The sequence below is a fragment of the Tenrec ecaudatus genome, chromosome 1 (assembly GCF_050624435.1).
Source record: "Tenrec ecaudatus isolate mTenEca1 chromosome 1, mTenEca1.hap1, whole genome shotgun sequence".
In the NCBI taxonomy this organism is placed as follows: domain Eukaryota; kingdom Metazoa; phylum Chordata; class Mammalia; order Afrosoricida; family Tenrecidae; genus Tenrec; species Tenrec ecaudatus.
This window is the reverse complement of record NC_134530.1, coordinates 104648907-104669502: the sequence shown is the minus strand read 5'-3', so window position 1 is coordinate 104669502 and position 20596 is coordinate 104648907. Positions and strand designations below refer to the sequence as shown.

The 20596-nt window shown below is 42.5% G+C and overlaps 1 pseudogene; it reads right to left on the bottom strand.

Moving 5' to 3' along the window:
• Positions 1-17143: 17143 nt before the first annotated feature.
• LOC142432404 (CMP-N-acetylneuraminate-beta-galactosamide-alpha-2,3-sialyltransferase 4 pseudogene) lies at positions 17144-19683 on the bottom strand (annotated as a pseudogene).
• Between the last annotated feature and the right edge of the window lie 913 nt (positions 19684-20596).

Below are 20596 nucleotides of genomic sequence, written 5' to 3'. Positions count from 1 at the left end.
CTATTTTCTAGACATTTACTTTCTATTGAGCCTTTGGTATCAGCTCCCTCCTTCTCTACCCCCACCCATGTGACCCCTTGATAACTTATAAATTATTATTATTTTCATGTCTTACACCAACTGCTGTCACTCTTCCCCCACAGTTTCTATTGTTCGTCCTCCTTGGAGGAGGTGGAGTGGTTATGAATCCGTCATCACAATCGGTTCTGTTTTGCTCCCCTCCTCTCCCCACCTTCCGCCTGCCCTTCTGGTATGCTGCTCCCCTTCCTGTTCCTGCATTCCGTGTGTCCTGGCCTCTTTATCTCTCAGCTGTAATTATAAACATGCTCAGGTCTAACCCGCAGGGAAAGGCAGGACTGGGGTCATGATAGTGGGGGATGAGGATGCCTCATGGAGCCAGAGCAATATAAAATATTATTTTCTTGAATATATTTGGATTAAATCTAGAATATAGTAATAATAACAACATAGACCTGGAACATATTTCAAGGTTTAGATTGCTTTACTGAAATCTAGGATGTAGAGTTTTACAAAAGGGATTCAAACACCATTGAAAAACAAAAGATAATGGAATTTTCCATGGGCATTTTGAAGCCCATTCATACTCATCATATGTAAATCGGTCAAAAGGGCCGAGAATATCATTGTCTCCAACAAGGCTTATATGATGACAGGCAACGCCTGTACATTGTCGTAAGTTTGCCCTTGAAGTTTGGCAAGAGATCCTGTATGTATGCTTGTGAGTTGCTTCAGTCCTTTCACTTGCATGAACAAATCTTGGAAGAAAGGTTTCATTTTTCCCGTGACTGTGTGTTTATAAAAGTGTTGTTTTCAGAGCAGATGTTTAAAGCCCCCAAAGCTGCATTTACATTTTTGCGAATATACTTATTGTCTCAATCCCACGGAGCTGCTGTTACTGGTAGTGGGTTAGCAAGGGCAACTCACTCCGAACAAAGCTGGGCGAAGCCAGGAAAGCATCTCGAATTCCGCACAACCCGTTAGGAACGGTCTCTTTTGAAAGATGGCCTCTGGTTATCACGACACTAAACCACATGTGTGGTCAGAGCTGCCGGGTCTGCGCCTCTGCCGCAGTGCGCGTTCCCGTGGAGAGAGCAGCACTGTGGAGTTCGTGCTCTGCGCTTACCCAGCTGTTAATTTCAATAGAGTTGCCTTTACTCTCAAGAACACCTGCTGCCTGAACAACCTGGTTATAAGATCAACTCGTCCAAGACGTATGTCCTACTCCTTCTTCAGGGTCTTCAGAGCCACGCCAGAGCCCTGCTTGTGTGTGAGCATGTTGTGAAGGTACAGTTACCTCGTTGCTTTGGTGTGGGTGGAACCGGGCCAAGATTAGGGTGACTTGTCCCTGTGTCCTTCATGGTGAATTCCGCGGCAGTGTGCTGACAAACTGACATTGTGGGCACGGAAGGAAATGTATTCCAGTTAGGATAAAAATGTTTGGACTTCAGTGTTGCCTTTATTACTTGGGCGAGTCAGGAAGCTGTTGAAATCTACTGCATTTTGTTCTTAGGAAGGCGAGGATAGGTACTTACCCTCACCTCACCTCACCTCACCTCACCTCACCTCACCTCACCTCACCTCACCTCACCTCACCTCGCCTCACGAAATGGTGGAGAAATCAAACAGCAATCTACTCCAAAGAGCTCCATGTCTTCTGAATTCGTAAAACGAAAGGGGAACCCTTTCCCAGTGGTTGCCAGGGGCTGGGGGTGGAGGGAAGGGATTCACTTGGAAAGAAAGCAAGAGTGATCTCGTTGGTGGGTGCGTGACTATGTACGTTTGCCAAAACCAGACACTCCGACGGGGAATTTTACTGTATATCAATCATATCTCAAAAATGAAACCAAACAAAAACCCCAACTTCAGAAAAGTGCTAGGTAAATAGGAAATTCAAAGCAAGTGAAAGTTGTGATGCCCCTCCCCCTACACCTCCATGGGTTGAGTCAAATTTCCTAAAGAAGGTGAGAGTTTTCAGAGACCGTCAGAGGAAAAATTGTCCTTCCCTGCTTGGCTTCTAGGGGGCTGTTGTGGCGCCATGAGGCTCTCTCCACCTCGCTCTATAGCATCCGCTCATATTTCCTGCTGACCTGGCCAATTCAAACGAAACTGTAGTTAGCAATTCCCAGGGAGTACCTTTCAACATCTCCTCTCATTCTGAGCTCATCTGCTCCCATGGTTTAAAACCATGGCCTCCAGTTCTCTATCTCTAGCCTCTTTCCTGAGCTGTAGACTTACAGTATGTTTGCTTGGAAATTTCTACTTTGAAAGCCACAGATATCTTGAAACTCACTGTGTCCAAAATAGAACTGATAATGTCTACTGGTACCTTGCTTTTTCTCTCATAGTCCTTATTGATTGATTGATTGATACAGTGTACAAAGGCATGGGCACTGGAAATGCAGAAGTAAATTCTATAGCCCCTTCATGAAGATTCTAGGCTAATATAAGGCAACGTGATTTAAACAAATTTTGCAAAGTATAGATGAATCAGCATCAACTCAATAGCAATGAATTTAAGGGTTTATGTTTGCTTGTTTTTTGAGAACAAAGTATAACTGGCATTTCCTTTCTTCATTAAGAAATCATTATTGTGGTTTTGATGGTTCAACCCACGGTTTACTTTCTGCTTCATCAAGCTCCACATACGTTTTCAGGGACAGTGGATATGTTCTTGTACTCTCGCTATTTTCATCCTTTTATGAGGCTGTTCTGTTTACATTTTCTAGTTTCTCTGAGCCCTTACATTTTCATCTTTGTTTTAATGCAATTGCTATATGATCCTACATGACTGGGCTCCTATAGGTCATTTTAAAAAGCATCATTGTACTTAAGGTGATATTCACTATTTTCTTGGGGCACTTTATTTAGCTTTGACATGATGACCCTGAGGGGTGAGTTTCAGTTCAAGGTTTGAAGGACATCTCAGAGCAGTAGTTGCTGGACCAGTGGTTCTCAGCCTTCCTAATGCCATGACCCCTTAACACAGTTCCTCAGGTTGTGGTGACCCTCAACCATAAAATTATTTTTGTCGCTACTTCAAAACTGTAATTTTGTTACACTTATGAGTCATAATGTAAATATGTGATATGCAGGATGTATTCATGGTTACAATCGAACATAATTGAACACAATGAAAGTCCGGTTTCCATCCACCCCCACCCCACCCCTACCCATCTCTCTCTTGTTGGTTACCTTTCCTTTACCAAGGCAATGCCTGTGTACCAGTAGCTTATTATTCCTCCTTTACCTGGCCCCTTTTCTTGCACTAAAAGGAGGTAGACTTAAGCATGGAAATTTTAGTATGTACCTGTCACAATGGCAGGTGCTTATTCCTATTATGCTTGGAGAAGAATCAAGGAAGGAACTCGGCAAATGGAAAGAACTTGCATTTCCTTAATCTTAGACCTCTGCTTACATGTATAGGCCCTGGAAACCACCATTGTTTTCTCCATGTGTGTTGCAAAAGGCTTTTTCTCTCATTACAAGAATGGCAAAACAGCCAACAACAAAAGAACGTGTGAATCTATGGGGGAGATGTCCAGAAATAATTTGTTTTTATTATTCTCTGTTTAATGATAAAATTCTATTTACATAAACTAGAAGGTGCTTCTTAAGTTGGGGCAAATATTTTCTTAGGGGTGTGTAGCACAGAATAAACGGACTTATCGTGCCATATCAATATTTACTCATAGCTACAGAAAGTTCCAGTTAAAGATAGTGATATGAAGACATCTTAATACTACTCTCCTATCTGAAACTAATTTTCAAACGTCAGCAAAAAAACTCTTTCTTTTTCATAATTTCAAAAGAAAAAAAATCAGGGGAGAAAACCCAATGCTCAAATAGAAGCAGAAGAGACATAATTATGAATGATTTTTGACAGATATAGTGAAATATATTAAATGTGAGAAGCTATTTAGAGCCAAAATGCTTTCTTAAAACTTGTGTGAAATAGACTTCTGTTTCATAAATGTCACAGACCTGAAAGTGCTGTACAATGATTTTGATTAAAATGAATAGATGTAGGAGAATGGGAAGGCTATAGGACAGATGGGAAATATTTCTATAGAGCCCAATTCGACACCCAAATTTAGTCATGACTTCAGAAACAAGAGCCTAAGGGAGTGGTCCAAAGGAGAGAAACCATATTGCCTCCATGTCTTAGGTAGATATGGAGGCTACATGGTTGCCAGAAGTGAGGTTAGGTAACAGAGTGGAAAAGAGAAATGTGTACTAGCAGAGACTGCCATGGTAGGTCTTTTTCCTATAAGCTAGACTGGCCACATGAAGAGAGAGAGAGAGAGAGGGAAAAATTTGGAAATGAGTAGTTGGAATTAAACTAAAGTTGAAGCGTCAGACTTTCTCAACTGAAATAATCACAAAATAAATATGTGAGCAGGTACCACCCCCCACCCCCCAACCCCCCACAAAAAAACAACCCAGGACTGTCCTGGGTGAAGAGAGCTTTTGTAGTATTCAATTATTCCTGCTGGGTGAGCATCCAGCAACTCACCCTGAATTAGTGCACCCAATAACCTCCCCTGGGAAGGTTCTCTCTGGTCACAGTGAACTTTTTCTAAAAGCAGTTTCGCTTGAACCTTGTTTTTCTGTGATGGCTGATTTAAGAGAAGAGTGTGCAGCTGTGAGATTTGTTTCCTGCTCGGGAAAAAGGCCACAGAAGTTGCTGTGATGTTGAACACAGCTTACAAGGAAAGCACTGTGGAAAAGACTCAAGTGTAGGAGCGGTTTTCTCATTTTAGGAAAGGTGAAATGTTGATTGAGGACAAACCTTGTTCCCAATGTCCTCCAACTTCCCCAATGGACAAATAGGTCGAGGTGCATTTGGAGTTCGTACCACCAGGTCAGACTGTTAATCACGCTTTCCGTTTCGAGGTTCTGAGAAGATCACATAACAGTGTGTAACCAAAAAAGGCCTCATTTGTGGCAGACAGGGGACTGGTTTTGCCACCATGACCTGCTCCTGCAGTCATCTGCTCACGTACCTGCTCATGCAGCCATCTCTATGCCTCACTTTTTGGCAACAACAACAAAAAAATCATGCCTCGCTTGCCTCATGCACCTAATTCACCTGACCTTGCTCCCGGCAACTTCTTTTTGAGGAGGGACATGAAAGGACAGTCATTTGATGACGTAGAAGAGGTTGAAGAAAGAATGAGGGAGGTGCTGACAGACATCCATACAGATGTTTTCAAGAATGGAATTGCAGATTTGATGAATGTATTAAGTGAAATAGAGAGTACTTTGAAGGTGATAAGGTTGTTTTGTAAACAAACAAACAAACAAACAAATAAATAGCTGTGAAAACAATTCCATTGGGGCGGGGGAGTACCTCCTCATTAATATAGACACCACAGAAGGTCTGCAGAGTTTGAACTGCTGACCTTAGCATTGTATTGCCCCACACCGAACTCAGAGTGCCAGCAGGGCTCCTGGAAACGAGAAGAAATCAAAATAAAACTACGTGCAACTTTAGAGTCCCTCTTAAGGATTCATAAGAGCAATGGGGGATGGAAAGATTCTAATACGAGTTATAACATGACTAGATTTTCATGTCAGATTATGACTTTGTGAATGAATACAACTGACTGGAAAGCAAGGGAGAGCAGTCAGGATGGTGTTCTAGTAAAACCAGTGAGAGTTCGGGGCCTCAGGCACGAGCTGCGTCAGTGGAGTTACAGGTCCATGGGCGGATTTGTGAAATACAGAGAAGGAAGATCAACCTGACTCGGTGGCAGATTGGCTTTGGAGCTGTGTATGGCAAGGACTATTAGTGTCTCTAGTATCCATTTACCCTTTCATTTTTAAAGGGACGATACCACCCCCATCACAATAAGTTTGAGCTATGTACATGTGGACACGGTCACTTAGCCAGATTTGCAAAGCTATTTTTCAGTTAGATGTGCCTAGAGACGAAATATAGACCAACATTCAGGTTACTTATTAAAATAAAAGGCAGCTTAAACTACAAGGCTGTTTGCTCTGTACTCTTCGCTTTTCCCTATGGGTTTGAATGCTGGCCTCAGGTTAGAGATCTGAGCATGGGCATAAGGTTGGGATGGCAGAGCAAGATAGAAGGCCAGGCTCTCCGTTTGCATTTTTTAAATGTGGGGTAACTAAGTCCCTAGCTTGTTTGAGCCTCTGTGTTTTGAAATCTTTTTGTTACACCCATTTAGTCTGTACCTAACTGTTTACAGTTGGTGAAAGAGAGACGAATTGGATGAATTAGGATGTCATTCACTGAGAAGGGAAACATTCATCATCTCTTTCAGCTTTGAGTCATTAACAAATTAGATAAAATATTATATAAATTACTTTGGTTTAACGTGTTTCAAGGCTTGCTACCTCCCTTCAGATTGTCACAGACACATTCTTTTAAAGGCATGACGTTTTACCAACTATAATTCTATCTACTTGTTAGTACTAAGGTATGATGAGAATCAAAACTGAACTAACTGAACTGAACCCCAGACCTATTTGTTTCTATAGCCTTATGTTCTGGTAGCAATCTAGTTAGACAAGCAAGAGTGCAAAGAACAACAACAACAAACTCCAAGAAAAATAACGAGAAAGGGATAAAAGAAATAAAGGGAACCGAGGTTAACTTTGCTTGAGTTTATTTTTAGTTCATCTAGGAGAGGCTCTGGGATCTTTTCTTTGTAAAGGTTCATGCTCTACACTTAATAACCCCCTCAATATTTTGTTTAGAGTTGAAGCCTAACATAATATTCAGAATCCCCCTTTCCCCTCCTTTTTAATAATCAGGCTACTCACCTACATTCAGACCTCACCATCAGACCTCTTCTTTTCTGGTTCTTTTTTTATGATACTTTGAACATTCCAAAAAGGTTTCTATTAAAATATTCCTTACATTGTTTATTTAGAGGCATGTATTTTATGCTACCAAAGTATAAAAAGCTAGAGGTAAATAATGGTATCCCTAACTTACTAAATCGGTACTAAACTCAGAATTGTTGTACTACTTTTAAAAGTTCAAAGATATATTAATAAAAGATCTCAGTCATTTTTGCAATGGTCTTAATGAAAAATAAAATTTTATAATTCATGTTTTAACAATTCTACTCCTTGTTACATACCCATAGAGAATTCATTGAAATTATATCAGGGCAACTATTCTTATTTAACAAAAGAGGCAGTGGAATCATGGAGGAGCAGCAGCTTTTCTATGTTTACATCATAATTAAGAACCACATAAAGGATCTGCTCTAAATGTCCTGATGTCTAGTCTAGGGCACCGTCCTCAGGCTTATTTTTTCTTATGGTTAATGGAAGTGTATTATCAAATTAAATGATGTTTTAATTTATTTGAAGTGATGCTAATGAGTGAACGATTTTAGAAGGAACTCTACTTCCAAATTATTCAATGTTATTAATTTATTTTTCAATGTTATTTTAAGCATTGGACAGGGGTTTTGAGAAATGGTTATTCCTCTGTAAGGAAACAAGCAGCTTTTGTAGTCTACCAAACCACAACCACAACAAGGACACAAAAAATCAAACTCATGGTTTCCAAGTTGATTTTGACTCATAGTCATGCAATAGGGCCAAGTGGAACTGCTCCTTGGGGCTCCGAGACAGCAAATCTTTTAGAGATCATTTTATTGGGGACCCCTACAATCCCTACATCAATTGTATCCGACATATTAGTACATATATTGTCATTGTTCTTTTCTAGACATTTACTTTCTATTGAGCCCTTGCGATCAGCCCCCCCCCCCCACTGTGGCCCCTTGATAGACTATAGATTGTTTTTCTTTTCATATCTCATGCCGGCTGCTGCCGCCCTTCCCCTCTGGTTCCTGTTGTTCTTCCCCCTGGATGGGTGCATGTGGTTATGTGCCAATCATTGCAATTGGCACCCCTTTCCTCCCCACCCCTTTCCTCTTCCCCTTCCCCTCTTGGTATCACTACTCCCATTCCAGTTTCTGGATTCCGTGTGTCTTGAGCTTTATCTCTTACCTATGTGCATGCTCTTGTCTATTCCAGAATGCGAAGAAGAACTGGGGTCATGATAGTGGGGGATGGGGAGGCCTTAAGGGATCAGAGATATAGTGTGTGCTCAATTGGTGCTCTACTGCACCCTGATTGACTCATCCCTCCCTGTGACCCCTCTGTGGGGGATGTTCCATTGTCCACAGATGGGCTTTGAGTCACCACTCCAACCTCCTCATTCTCACGAACGCGTTTTTGTTTGTTATGAAACTTCTGCTGTCTGTTTCCTGGTCCCGATGACACAACGTGATCTCACCAGCTGTTGTACTTCTTCCATGTGGGCTCGTTGTTTCACTGTTGGATGACCGCTTGTTTAACTTCAAGCTTTCAAGACCCCAAACTCTGTATCTTTTAACAGCTGGGCACCATCCTCTGTCTTCACCACATCTGCTTATGCACCCATTAGGTCTTCAGTGATTGTGTTGGCGTGGTGGGGTGAGAGTGAGCATCAAAGAATGCCATTGAGTTAGAAAAAAAGTGTTCTTGTATTGTGAAAGGTATGAGCTGAGGCCCAAGACCTGTCTTCAGCCTCAGGGTATTGCCTTATAAATATATGTATCGATACCTCAATTTTAGGGATTAATGTATTTACATAAGTACACACCTCTGTTAATACCTCTGTCTATAGCTTTATTTCCTAGAGCCTTCCTCTGTTTCTTTTTGTCTCCTCCTGCCCCACCATCACGTTCCCCTTATTCTACCTCTTAGTGCCTCCTCTCAGCTAGATTGGTGTTGCTCTAACACTCACAGTATCTCTACACCTTCCCAGATGTTGGTTTCAATTCCCCTGTCCACAGCACCATCCTCTCACTACACCCTTCTCCCCACCTCCTTCTTCTGCAAGACCCTCTGGGGCCATTGACCCCATTGCTTTCTCCCAGAGATTCCCTTCCATGTCCGTCCCATATAAACAGGCAAACCAGCAATGTCCTAATCAGGACAATAGGAAAACATAAAATTGAAAAAAGAAAAAGAGAGGGGGCCAAAAAAACCCCTACATAGATCCAGGTCTGTCCGCTGGCCCCCATGAGTCCCTCCACCCTGGTTTTGGTGTAGATCCAGGAGCTGCCCCTCCTGGCCCAAAGTCCATTCTTGGGGCTCTTCAGGGGCTCTGTGGGTCCACTTTACTCAAATTACTGATAGGTTGTGCTCCCTTCTCAGTTTGTCCTGCTGTGGGGGATTCAGTCTGCACTATCTCCCCGCCATGTATCCCCATTATTGTCCTCTGTTGACATATGCTGCAGTTAGGGGACAACATGTCTTGGGCTGTTGGCAGTCCCACAGTCCTCTCTGTGCCTTACCTACTCCATGTACGGACATCATCCTCTGGGTTTGGTGTGTCTATATGGAGTCCAGTCCGACTGCTAAGACTGTAAATCCTTTCAGAAGCTGACTACATCGTTTCCCTTTAAGTAGCAGTTGGGTTTGAACCACAAACCTTTTGATTAGCAGCAGACTGCTTTAACCACTCTACCAACAACTGTCTTCTTTAGTCTCCATGAACTATAAAGCTATAAGCTTGATACAACCAATATTACTTTAAAGATAGATTTACCAATTAAAAATGTTGTAGGGAAGAATAGGTAACCTAAAATTGATGGCAAGGAGGCCATGGGATGCTTGGGGTGGGGTTGTGGGGAGCCTTGATCAAGAGCAATGTAGCCGAGAGGAATTACCAAACTCCACATGAAGGACGAGTATGAGAGTGGAACAGGAGGAAAGTAAAAGGATATAGAGGAAAGAACTCGGGCATTTATAGAGGTCTAAATACAGGCTATATATATTTATACATTTGTATATAATTATAGGGGAATATATCTAGGTACATATATTTATTTATTTATAAAGTATTATGGCAGGAGGTGGACATTGAACCTCCACTCAAGTACTCCCTCAATTCAAGAACAATTTGTTCTACTAACATGGCACTCTGTGATGTTCCCCTGCCCTGACATGATCACTGAAGACAACATGGTGCATAAGCAAATATAGTGAAGAAAGCTGATGGTGCCCAGCTATCAAAAGATATAGCATCTGGGGTCTTCAAAGCTAGAAGATAAACAAGTGGCCATCTAGCTGAAAATCAGCAAAGTCCGATAGAAAGAAGCACACCAGCCTGTGTGATCATGAAGTCTCAATTGGATCATGCATCAAAGACCCCAAACAAAGCAAAACAAACAAATAAACAAACAAACATGTCAATGGGAATTGGGGGAGGGCAGGGTGGAGACACAAAACTCATCAGTAATTAATTGGACGCCCCCAGTCAGAAGGGGCACAAGGAAGAGACAAGCCAGTCAGGATGGAGTACAGCACTGACGAAACATACAACCTTCCGCTAGTTCTTTAATGCTTCCTTGCCCCACTATCATGACCCCAATTCTATCGTACAAATCTGGCTAGACCAGAAAATGTATACTGGTACAGATAAGAACTCGCATCACAGGGAAACACTACTTGATAAACCCTTCAGGACCAATAAGGGGAACACTGATACTAGGAGGGAAAGGGAAGGTGGGTGGGGAGTAAGAGGGAACCGATTACAATAATTTATGTATGGACCTCCCCTTCCAGGGGGTTGCATAGCAGAAAAGTGGGTGAAAGGAGACAGTGGTCAGTGTAAGACATGAAAAAATAATTATAAATTTTCAAGGGGACCTGGGGGGAGGGAGGGTGAGGAAGGAAGGGAAAAATGAGGAGCTTTTACGAAGGGCTCAAGTAGAAAAAAAAATGTTTTGAAAAAATGATGACAACATATGTACAGATGGGTTTGACACAATGGATATATGTATGGATTGTGATAAGAGCTATAAGAGCCCCCATAAAAAAAATAAAAATAAATAAATTTTGTTGTAACCTCCAAATCTTTTGAGATAAGTTTGAATTCTTTCAATCAACAAATATATGCACATATAGATATATCCAAGCATTATTAAAGATTCAAAATTGTGAACAAGACTGCAAAATCTCTGCCTTAATAGAACTTTTCTTTTTAGTGGCATAACTAAAGATATATATTTAAAAAGTAATTTCAAATATGAAATTAAGAAAAGTAAATGACAAGAAAGATGAAGAAACCTGCGCTCTTGCGCAAAAAAATATCACCTTAAGAAGGTAATACTTAAGCAGCGATCCTAATGAAGGCAGGGTGAGATAGTTCAAGTTTATTATACCAACCTGGCTAATAAACACACGTGGGATTAATTGAAGGGCAGAGAGATAAATGGCTTGGTGAGCCTCACCTTTCGAGTTCTCAGATGGTCGGAGAGGGGTGCAGCTCCCTTAGCCAGTTCCGTGCTTCAGCTGGAAAGGCTCACTTCCTGCGAGGCATCCCTGAGGAGAAGCTACATGAACCTACCCCGATGCAGCAATGGGTACTGGAACAGCACTGTGGAGAACCCTGCCAGCACTGAGATGGTTACACGCTCACTGATTCGGCTTTCCTCCTGCAGTCGGTGTCATTGTGTGAGTTCTGTGAGATTGAGAAGGACTTTGTAGATCGGTGTCAAACATATGGGCTAATGTTGGACTTATGGGCTTGGCTAGCACTGGGTTGGGATGCTTTCTTAATGTACATTTACCCCTTATGTAAAATTCTCTCATATACATATGAGTTTCTGTGGATTGGTTTCTCTAATGTACCCAGACTAACACATTATGGTACCAGGAGTGGAGTTCTGGAGAAACAAATCATAAGATGGAGAGTAGATGTTTGTTTGACCTCTCCCTCATGGTAGTTTTTCTTCTGTGGCTAGCCAGAGGTCCGATAAAGCCACACTGTTTACTTGGTTATTTTCTGGAACGAATATGGGAAGTATGAAAATAGAAAGCTTTTAAGCCCACTTGCTTTCACTCATTAAAATTTGATCTTTACGTAGGTTTAGGCTATGTCTGAAAAGAAAACTTTGAAAAGATGTGCCCCACCCAGTGCTTTGGAGTACTCAGGAACCAGTTGTCTTTGTCAGAAGTTGGAAAAAATCTTGAACCATGAAAAAAACTCCTCTCTAGGACTGCAGGTTAAAGGGAGCCTATGAGCAGGCTGAAATGCTTGCTAGGTGACCACCTGCATCTACTTGCTTAGTGGAAGTGGGAGAAATGCAGCAATAAAGAGATGGGCTGAGTTTGGCAACTGACACCTGTGGACTTGGTTTACAGGAAAAAAGGGGAGAAGATGAAAGTGGGTTGACTGGTTTAAAGTTCCTGACCTAGCATGAGGGGGCTAGACTTGTTGAGTATTTGTGAGAGCCCATGATCTAAAGGCAAGTCGACCAATGGGCACCCTGTGGAAGCTGAATGAGGCGGTCCACATTGAGTTGACCAGTACCTGGCCAGATGAAGAGATATTTGAGCCTGTGAACTGGTGCATATTTTTTCTGATTTCATAGATGGTCTGTCCCGATTTGACTTTGCTTATGGATATGGACTTCACAAGGTTCCAACTGGAATGAAGGTTCTTCATGTCAAAAAATATCCTCCTCAGAGCACTGGGTTGATGTAAGTGGGCAATGTAGCAGTTGGATACCCCAAATTAGGGGGAATATAGATATGAAGTGGTTGGTTTATAAACTTTAATAGGCTGGGGAATACTGTATATACTTGTGTATAAGCCGAGTTTTTCAGCACAAAAAATGTTCTGAAAAACTGGGGTTCAGCTTATACACAGGTCAGTGGTACCCCAGCAAGGTGTAACATTTCACGATAATTGCCATTCCTCCACTGTTCATTCAAAGCCCCACTGACACTGCAGGGCCTTGAATGTTTGTTTACTCACATCTAACCAATCAGAGCCATCCTACGACGTGGATGGCTCCAATTCGCAGAAGCACCCGTAGTGATTCACTTACGCCAGTAGCTGGACTGGTATGGATGTGTCTGTGGCTGCGCTCTGTCTCTCCCCTCTGGTCTATGTGTTAATTCACATCCTGCATTTCCCACCCTAGGCTTATTCTCGAGTCAATCAGTTTTTCTGGTTTCCCAGGTAATAATTAGGTACCTTGGCTTATATTTGGGTCAGCTTATATTTGAGTATATACAGTATATTTATAAAGTTATAGGTTTAAGGTGTAGGTGTTAGGTAACGGAAATTGTTAGGCTAAAGAATGTGTACAGGTGCCAAGTTGGCAAGGGGTGGATTGAGATAGTTAAGGTTTATTGTGTCAACCTGGATGTTAAACACATGTGGGATTAATTGAAGGGTGGAGAGAGAAAAGGCTCAGTGAGCCTCGCCTATCTAGTTCTCGGGTCTCCTCTTGCTCTCTGGTGTTCAGACCAGGGTGCAGCTAGTTCCCTGCTTCAGCTGGGAAGGCTCATTTCCTGCAAGACATCTCTGAGGAAAAGCTACATGCACCTCCCCCGATGCAGACCTGGGTGCTGGAGCAGCCGCGTGGAGACCTCTGCCAGGGCTAAGATGCTTACATGCTCACTGCTTGGCTTTCCTCCTGCAGTCAGTGTCATTAGGTGTGTTTTGTGAGATGGAGGAGAATTTTGTAAATCGGGGTCGGACCTATGGGCTTGGACAACACTAGGTTGGGTTGCTTTCTTATTGTACACTTACCCTTTATATAAAATGTTCTCTTATATACATATGATTTTCTGTGGATTGGTTTCTCTAATGTACCCAGACTTAAAACACAGGGTACCAAGCACCTGGAATGTGGATTAGCTTTGTATGTGCAAGATAAAGGAAGAATGCTGATTGACGCAAAATGAAGCAGAGGGTGATGGGAAATGTGGTCAGAGAAGTATTGTGGTTAAACGCTGTCAAGTTGGTTCCAACTCATAGTGATCCTACGTACAACAGAATGAAGCACTGCTTGGTCCTGCACCATCCTCACTATGGGTCTTATTGTTGAGTCACTCTCAACTATGTCAATCCATTTTGTTGAGGGTCAGAGAATGAGTCAACACTAAATCTTGTAAAGTCAGAGACATCATGCAAAGACTGGATTCTGGATTGTTTGACCGGAAGCATGGAAAGTTTTTTTATGCTTTGATTTTGTTTATTTCTTAATTGGGAACAATCTCTAATGGTGCCATACATCCTTTCTTTTTAAAAAAATACATTTTATTAGGGGCTCGTACAACTCTTATCACAATGCATACATATACATACATCAATTGTATAAAGCACATCTGTACATTCTTTGCCCGAATCATTTTCAAAGCATTTGCTCTCCACTTAAGTCCTTTGCACCAGGTCCTCTTTTTTCCCCCCTCCCTCCCCATTCCCCCCCCATGAGCCCTTGATAAATTTATAGATTATTATTTTGTCATATCTTGCCCTCTCTGGAGTCTCCCTTCACCCCCTTATCTGTTGTCCGTCTCCCAGGGAGGAGGTCACATGTACATCCTTGTAATCATTTCCCTTTCCAACCCACTCACCCTCTACTCTCCCAGTATCACCCCTCACACACCTGGTTCTGAAGGTATTGTCCACCCTGGATTCCCTGTGCCTCCAGCTCCTATATGCACCAGTGTACAACCTATGCTCTATCCAGACTTGTAAGGTAGAATTCGGATCATGGTAGTTGGGAGGAGGAAGCATGCAGGATCTGGGGGAAAGCTGTATTCTTCATCGGTACTACATCGCACCCTGACTGACTCATCTCCTCTCCTAAACCCCTCTGTGAGGGGATCTCCAGTGGCCGACAAATGGGCTTTGGGTCTCCACTCTACACTTCCCCCTTCACTATGGTATTTTTTTTGGATGATGCCTTATACTTGGTCCCTTTGGCACCTCGTGGCCACACAGGCTGGTGTGCTTCTTCCATGTGGGCTTTGTTGCTTCTGAGCTAGATGGCCACTTGTTCACCTTCAAGCATGGAAATTTTAAACATATGTTATCTGAGTTATGTTTTTAAATTATTTCCTTGATTGAATGTGAGTAATGTTGTGGAGTTGGGCGAAGAGCAAATATGGAAGCAGAGAAACTAGTGCAGTGATTAAGAGAAAACAATGGTGGCTTAGAGCAGAAGTAGTCAAGAGAGAGATGGTGATTATACTGAAGGCTTATTTTGAAGGTGGAGCTTCTATAAGGTGCTGATGAGTTGGATGTGAGGTGTTTGAGATAAATATATCAAAAATATTAAATTTTTGCCCTGACCAACTGAATGAACAGTAGAGCCTTTTGCTGTCTTGAAGAAGAGTAGATAGAAGAATGGGCAAGGGGGGAAATCAACTTTTTTTGGAATGCTAAATTTCAGATATCTTTTGGACATGAAAGTGTAAGTGACACACAGGCAGTTGGAAGTACAAATATAGATTTCTTGGCAGCGGCAGGAGTTGTAGTTAACCACTTATGGGTCCTTAATTGGATGACAGTTATCGCTACAGGATTCGGTGAGCTCATCTAGACACACGAAAAGAATACATCTGAGGACTAATCTCAGGCCCTTAAACATTCATATGTTGGGAAAAGAAGAAAAACCCAGCAGGGGAGAATGATAATGAGTGCACAGTGAGATGGGAAATTCAAGAGAATGCACACCTCCAAAGATGCCCACTGCACGTCCTTTTCCTATTTGCTCTCAATATTAACCACATTCTCCACTTTCCTCAAACTTTCCATGTTTGCTCATTTACCTCACCCTGTCTCACTATAAGTTGATGACCCTGCTTCACATTTCATGATCTTCATATCAACAAATATATCAATTGTACCTGATCTGTCTTCCCAACTAGTAGTGCAGATAAACTATTCTTGCTCCATTCTAAAATGAGCAACTTCACTGACAGCCTGGATCCAAGTTCTTTTTTCCCATTCAAAGACTCTGTTCCTGTAATTATCCCCTTGATCACCAATGATTACCCTGGGGCTTCTGCCATCCCTATGAACATATGAACATGCTATAATATCTCCCATCTTAAAAAGGAAAACAGCCTTCCCCATCAAAATAGAAAAATAAAGTCTTTTCTTACTCTCATATCACTTCCAGTTTTGATTCTTTTTAAATTTCTTTCTTTTTTTAAGCAGAACCCTGGGAAATGCCTGGCTGCATGTGCTACTTCTGTCATCACATTCTATTATTTCTCGTTTCAAAATGTGTTTGTAATATAAGATTTGATATGTACTAAATAATGTAACATTTATATAAACCATGAAGTATTATAATGAACACCTGTGCTCTACGCACCCAATTTAGGAACTAAAGGGATCAGTATTATGGCGTTGGTTTGCACCTTCTCTCCTTTACTCCCTTTATTCTCTCCAAGGTAACCGCTCTCCTATAATATCATGTCTCTATGCATAGAGAAATGTCTATACATCGAGTATATATGGTACATCTTTCTATGTTTATATATCTCTTTTTTCTGCTTTACATAGAGTTGGTTTGGGTTATAACTGACTGGACAGCACCTAAGATCTCATATATGTGTGTGTATACATACATACACACATACATATATATATGTCTATTTATATTTAGTTTTTCTCATTTTGTGACTTTATGAAAATACACAGGCTGTACAAAGTCTTCCGTGTCTTGGTTTTCTGTGCTTTTTTTCTTTTCGGTTTTAGGTAAAATAGTTTAATGGCGCATTGAAACCTTGTTTCTAGTTCGGTCCCCTTCACCGTAGAGTCCTCCACTGATGTTCTTCCCATGCCTGCTGGGACGTCACAGCCCCTCTGGAGGGCCCCCGCCCCTCCAGGTTGCCCCACCCTGCTGGGAGGCCTGCTTGGAGTCTAAGGCCTTGTGGGTCCATCATCTGTGTTTTGATAAAAAGTGAGCACAATACTGTACCATGCCCCCTTTCTGGATGCCATGGGACCAGCCCATAGCACCTTCTCCCCCTTAATTAAATAGCCCATTAAATAACCTCTCAGCGCTGGTAGAGGGGGAGATCAAGGCATCCAGCCCCATCCTGGGTCAGCTCCTGCAGCCCCCGGGTCTCTGCCATGACCACAGCTGGGCTCCAAAAGTGAAGCCTGGGGCATGGCCGCCTCTTGCCCTGGCCGGTTCAGGAACTGCTCCCCAGGCAGGGGGAGGTGAGGCCAGTGGCTAGTGCTGACACCGGGCACCCCTTGGATGGGAGGAGAGGTCTTTTGCAGCAGAGTGGGCAGACCGACGTACATGCGCGTCTCCTGCCCGAGTTAGAAGTAAGTAAGGTTCTTGACAACTCCTGTTTCCAGCATCCGCTTGATGGCCAGAGCCTCCTGGGAGACATTGTGTCCTGACCCCGCCATGGATTTGAGCGTGATCTGCTCATAGTAGTGAATGGTCTGCTTCTTGTTGTAGACATCTGGGTAGCCAAAGGCAGCAATGTGCACCAAGTCACAGAAGTGCAGAGCCAAGGTGATAACCAATAAGTCTGTGGTGGGCTTCTGTTTACTCTTCTGAGATGGCTATAAGGACAGGCTCAGCAGTGTGTCCGCTGCTATCTCCTTGTAGAAGGGGTTGAGAATCCGAATCTGTTTGGGGTTCACATCCCAGATGAGGGGGTGCTGTTTCCAGAAACCCTTTCGTACCCGCTTCTTGTCGCTCAGGATGGTCTTGATCCAGTAGAAGTCCATTGCCTTAACCGCCACCAGGACCAGGAGCGTGTCTGGGTTATTCTCCACTCTGGGGTCGAAATGGGCGGATTCCGGGTAGAAGAGGCGCATGGTGGGCTTGGTGCCCACGTGGCCCTCGTAGCCAGCCACTGGGGCACTGTGCTATCTGATGACCACGTCATACTTGTTGATGGCTTCTCCCAGCGAGCTGTTCCGCAGCCGGTGCCCATTCCCCACCACCACACAGCGGCGGCACTTCAGGCTCTAGATACTCTCCGGCATGGTGTGACTGGTGATGGCTAAGACCCGGAGAAGCAGGTCTTCGCTCCCCTTGATCCCATAGGGCAGCTCGTATGCAGAAGGTGTCTTGACCCAGAAAAAGCCCTTCAGCTGGAGGAAAATGGGCTGATTTCGGGTGGAGTTGCCAAAGATCTTAGAAGCCTTCCTCTCGGCCCCGCCCTGGAGGCAAGGCTCCCTCTTCTCTGGGATGGGAAAGTAAAAGAGTTCAATGTACCTGTCTTCTTCCCGGGAGATGGAGCACCACACCATGACGATCAGGACCAGCACCAGCACGGCCAGGAGCTTCCAGCGGGACTTGCTGATCCTGTTTTTCAGTGGGTGCCTCGGGTCCTGGGGAGAGCTGTCATCCTGGCTGCCTCTGGCCACCCTCGCGGGTAGAGCGGGGCGGGGCAGCGCCGCTCACTGCTCGGATCCCCTAGGCTCAAGGACAGCGGCTCCGCTCGCTAGCTAGGCCCGCTCCGGGTCCTGGAGCAGGGGGCTGGCCAGGAGCTGGCAGGGCGGCCGGCAGGGGCGGGGAGGCCTTTTCTGTGCTTTTAAAAAAAATTAACAGTATGTTTCTATGAGTTAGGCAGCAGCAGTGTTTTATTTTCACGATTGTATTCATAAGTCAATTTTTACATGAGTAGACACTACATCCTTCTTCCTAACATGTATTACTTTGGAAGCTCTGCTGAAACTTGGCTATTACCATGGGTGACCCTTCTGGCATTTGAAATACTAATTGCCTAACCTCAGTGTCAGAGAAATAAAAAAGTCACCAAACTGAAAGAAGACTGGCTCAGTAGATGAGCTAATCTGAGAAGTAGTCATATGAAGGATCGTTAACAGCATGCGATACGCAGATGGCACGATCTTGTTTGCTGAAAACCAGGAGGATTTGAGGAACTTATCAATATCATAGGTGGCAGCCTGCGGTTTGGATTATGTAAAGAAAACAAAAATCCTCATAACTGGACCAATAATCTCATGATAAATGGAGAAGATATTGAAGTTCTCAAGGATTTCATTTCACTTGGATCCACAACCAGTGTCCATGGAAGCAGCAGTCAAGAAATAAAATAACACATCGCATTGAGAAAATCTGCAAAAGACCTTCAAAAGTGCCGAAGAGCAATGATGTCACTTTGAGGACTAAGGTGCACCTGATCCAAGTGTTGGTCTTGTCAATTGCATCAGATGCATTCCAAAGCTGGGAAATGAGTAAGGAAGACTGAAGAAATTGGTGCCTGTGACTTATGGTGTTGGAAAAGATCAGTGAATATCCCATAGGCTTCCAGACAAATTAAAAAAAATCAATTTTGGTAGAAGTACAGCCAGAATGCTCCTTAGAAGCAGGGGTAACAAGACTTAGCTAAGGGTTAGTCTCTCTTTATTCATAATATATGCATGTAATTTCAACATAGCCTATTTCCCATCTCATTTGAAATTGCCCAGCACTCCCTACTTTGGTTTTAGCTCTTGGGTTTTGTGTGTGTGTGTAGATGCTTCATGCAAACACAGCAGCTCTTTTAAACTGCTTGTTTAGTCATGATCTACTTGATTATTAGCAGAAGGACTATTTCAGAAAGTCTGGTTTATCATTCTGTGGAAGCCATCATTCTGTCCTGAACTCACTCCAATCAGACTTTATCTTCTCATCATTTCAGTTAAAACATTTGTCAAGGTCATCGGTGACTTTCAGATGGTTGCATCCATGATTAGCCTGTCCAACTCTTAGCAGCTCTTGAATGACAACGTTAACATTCCTTAAGATCACCTGTTGAATAGCCTGGTTTTGACATGCTCAGTTTTATTGACTGCATCTTCTGTACTACAGTGAACATAATGACGGCCAAGTGCATCTTCAACAGTGGCCCACTCGGGTAGCTAATCCCACTTAGGATTACTAAAGCTGACAGTTCAGGAACTCAAAGTAAAAATACAATTCTAACAATAAATCAAAAAACATAAATATGGATTAAAGGCTATACACTCATTTACACTTTATCTCTCTTCTTAACTAACCCATTTTTTTTGACAATATCCTTTAGAAATAGAGGGGTCAAAGATACTGTTTCTTCACTGGTTCCATAAAATTTTAGAAACATATGAAATCATTGTCTACCTATTGATACCAGATGGTATTAAAGATGATGCTAAATATTTTTGTGTTTTTGAGTCTCCCAACTACTAGCACTATGATTTCACAGAAGCATTTCAGCACTTTGGACCCTATTCATTAATAATTATGAACTCACCCTTCATAAAATTTTATAATGTTAGCAAAGACAGTACTATGAAAGACTAATATCAGAGAGATCAGAATTCGGAATGAAACTTTGCCCTCTTAGTCCTCTAAATAAGATAGGGGAAATTTTGATACTAGATTATGTCATTGCCTCATGTGTGTTTAGCAGGTGAGCAATTCATATTTGTGTCACACCCAAATTTTGCTTCTATTGATCAGATTTGTTTAAGTGAGATATGTTGTTTTTCATAATCTCATAAATGAAATTTGAGATAATATGAAAACCCAATTCATTATGTTATATATTGGTAAATCAGCTTCTCAAGTATTAGCCTAATGTGCCTACTATATACTTCAAACTCCCAAGGGTTGAAGAAACAAATGTTATCAACAGTGCCTAGAATATACAGTCTCCTTTATTGACCCAATACCATACAAAGAAAATAATCAAATATCTTACTTCTTAAGAGCCTATGTTAAATTAAAATATCCACTTGATAAAAAGATTTTTGAGTTTGCATCTGTGT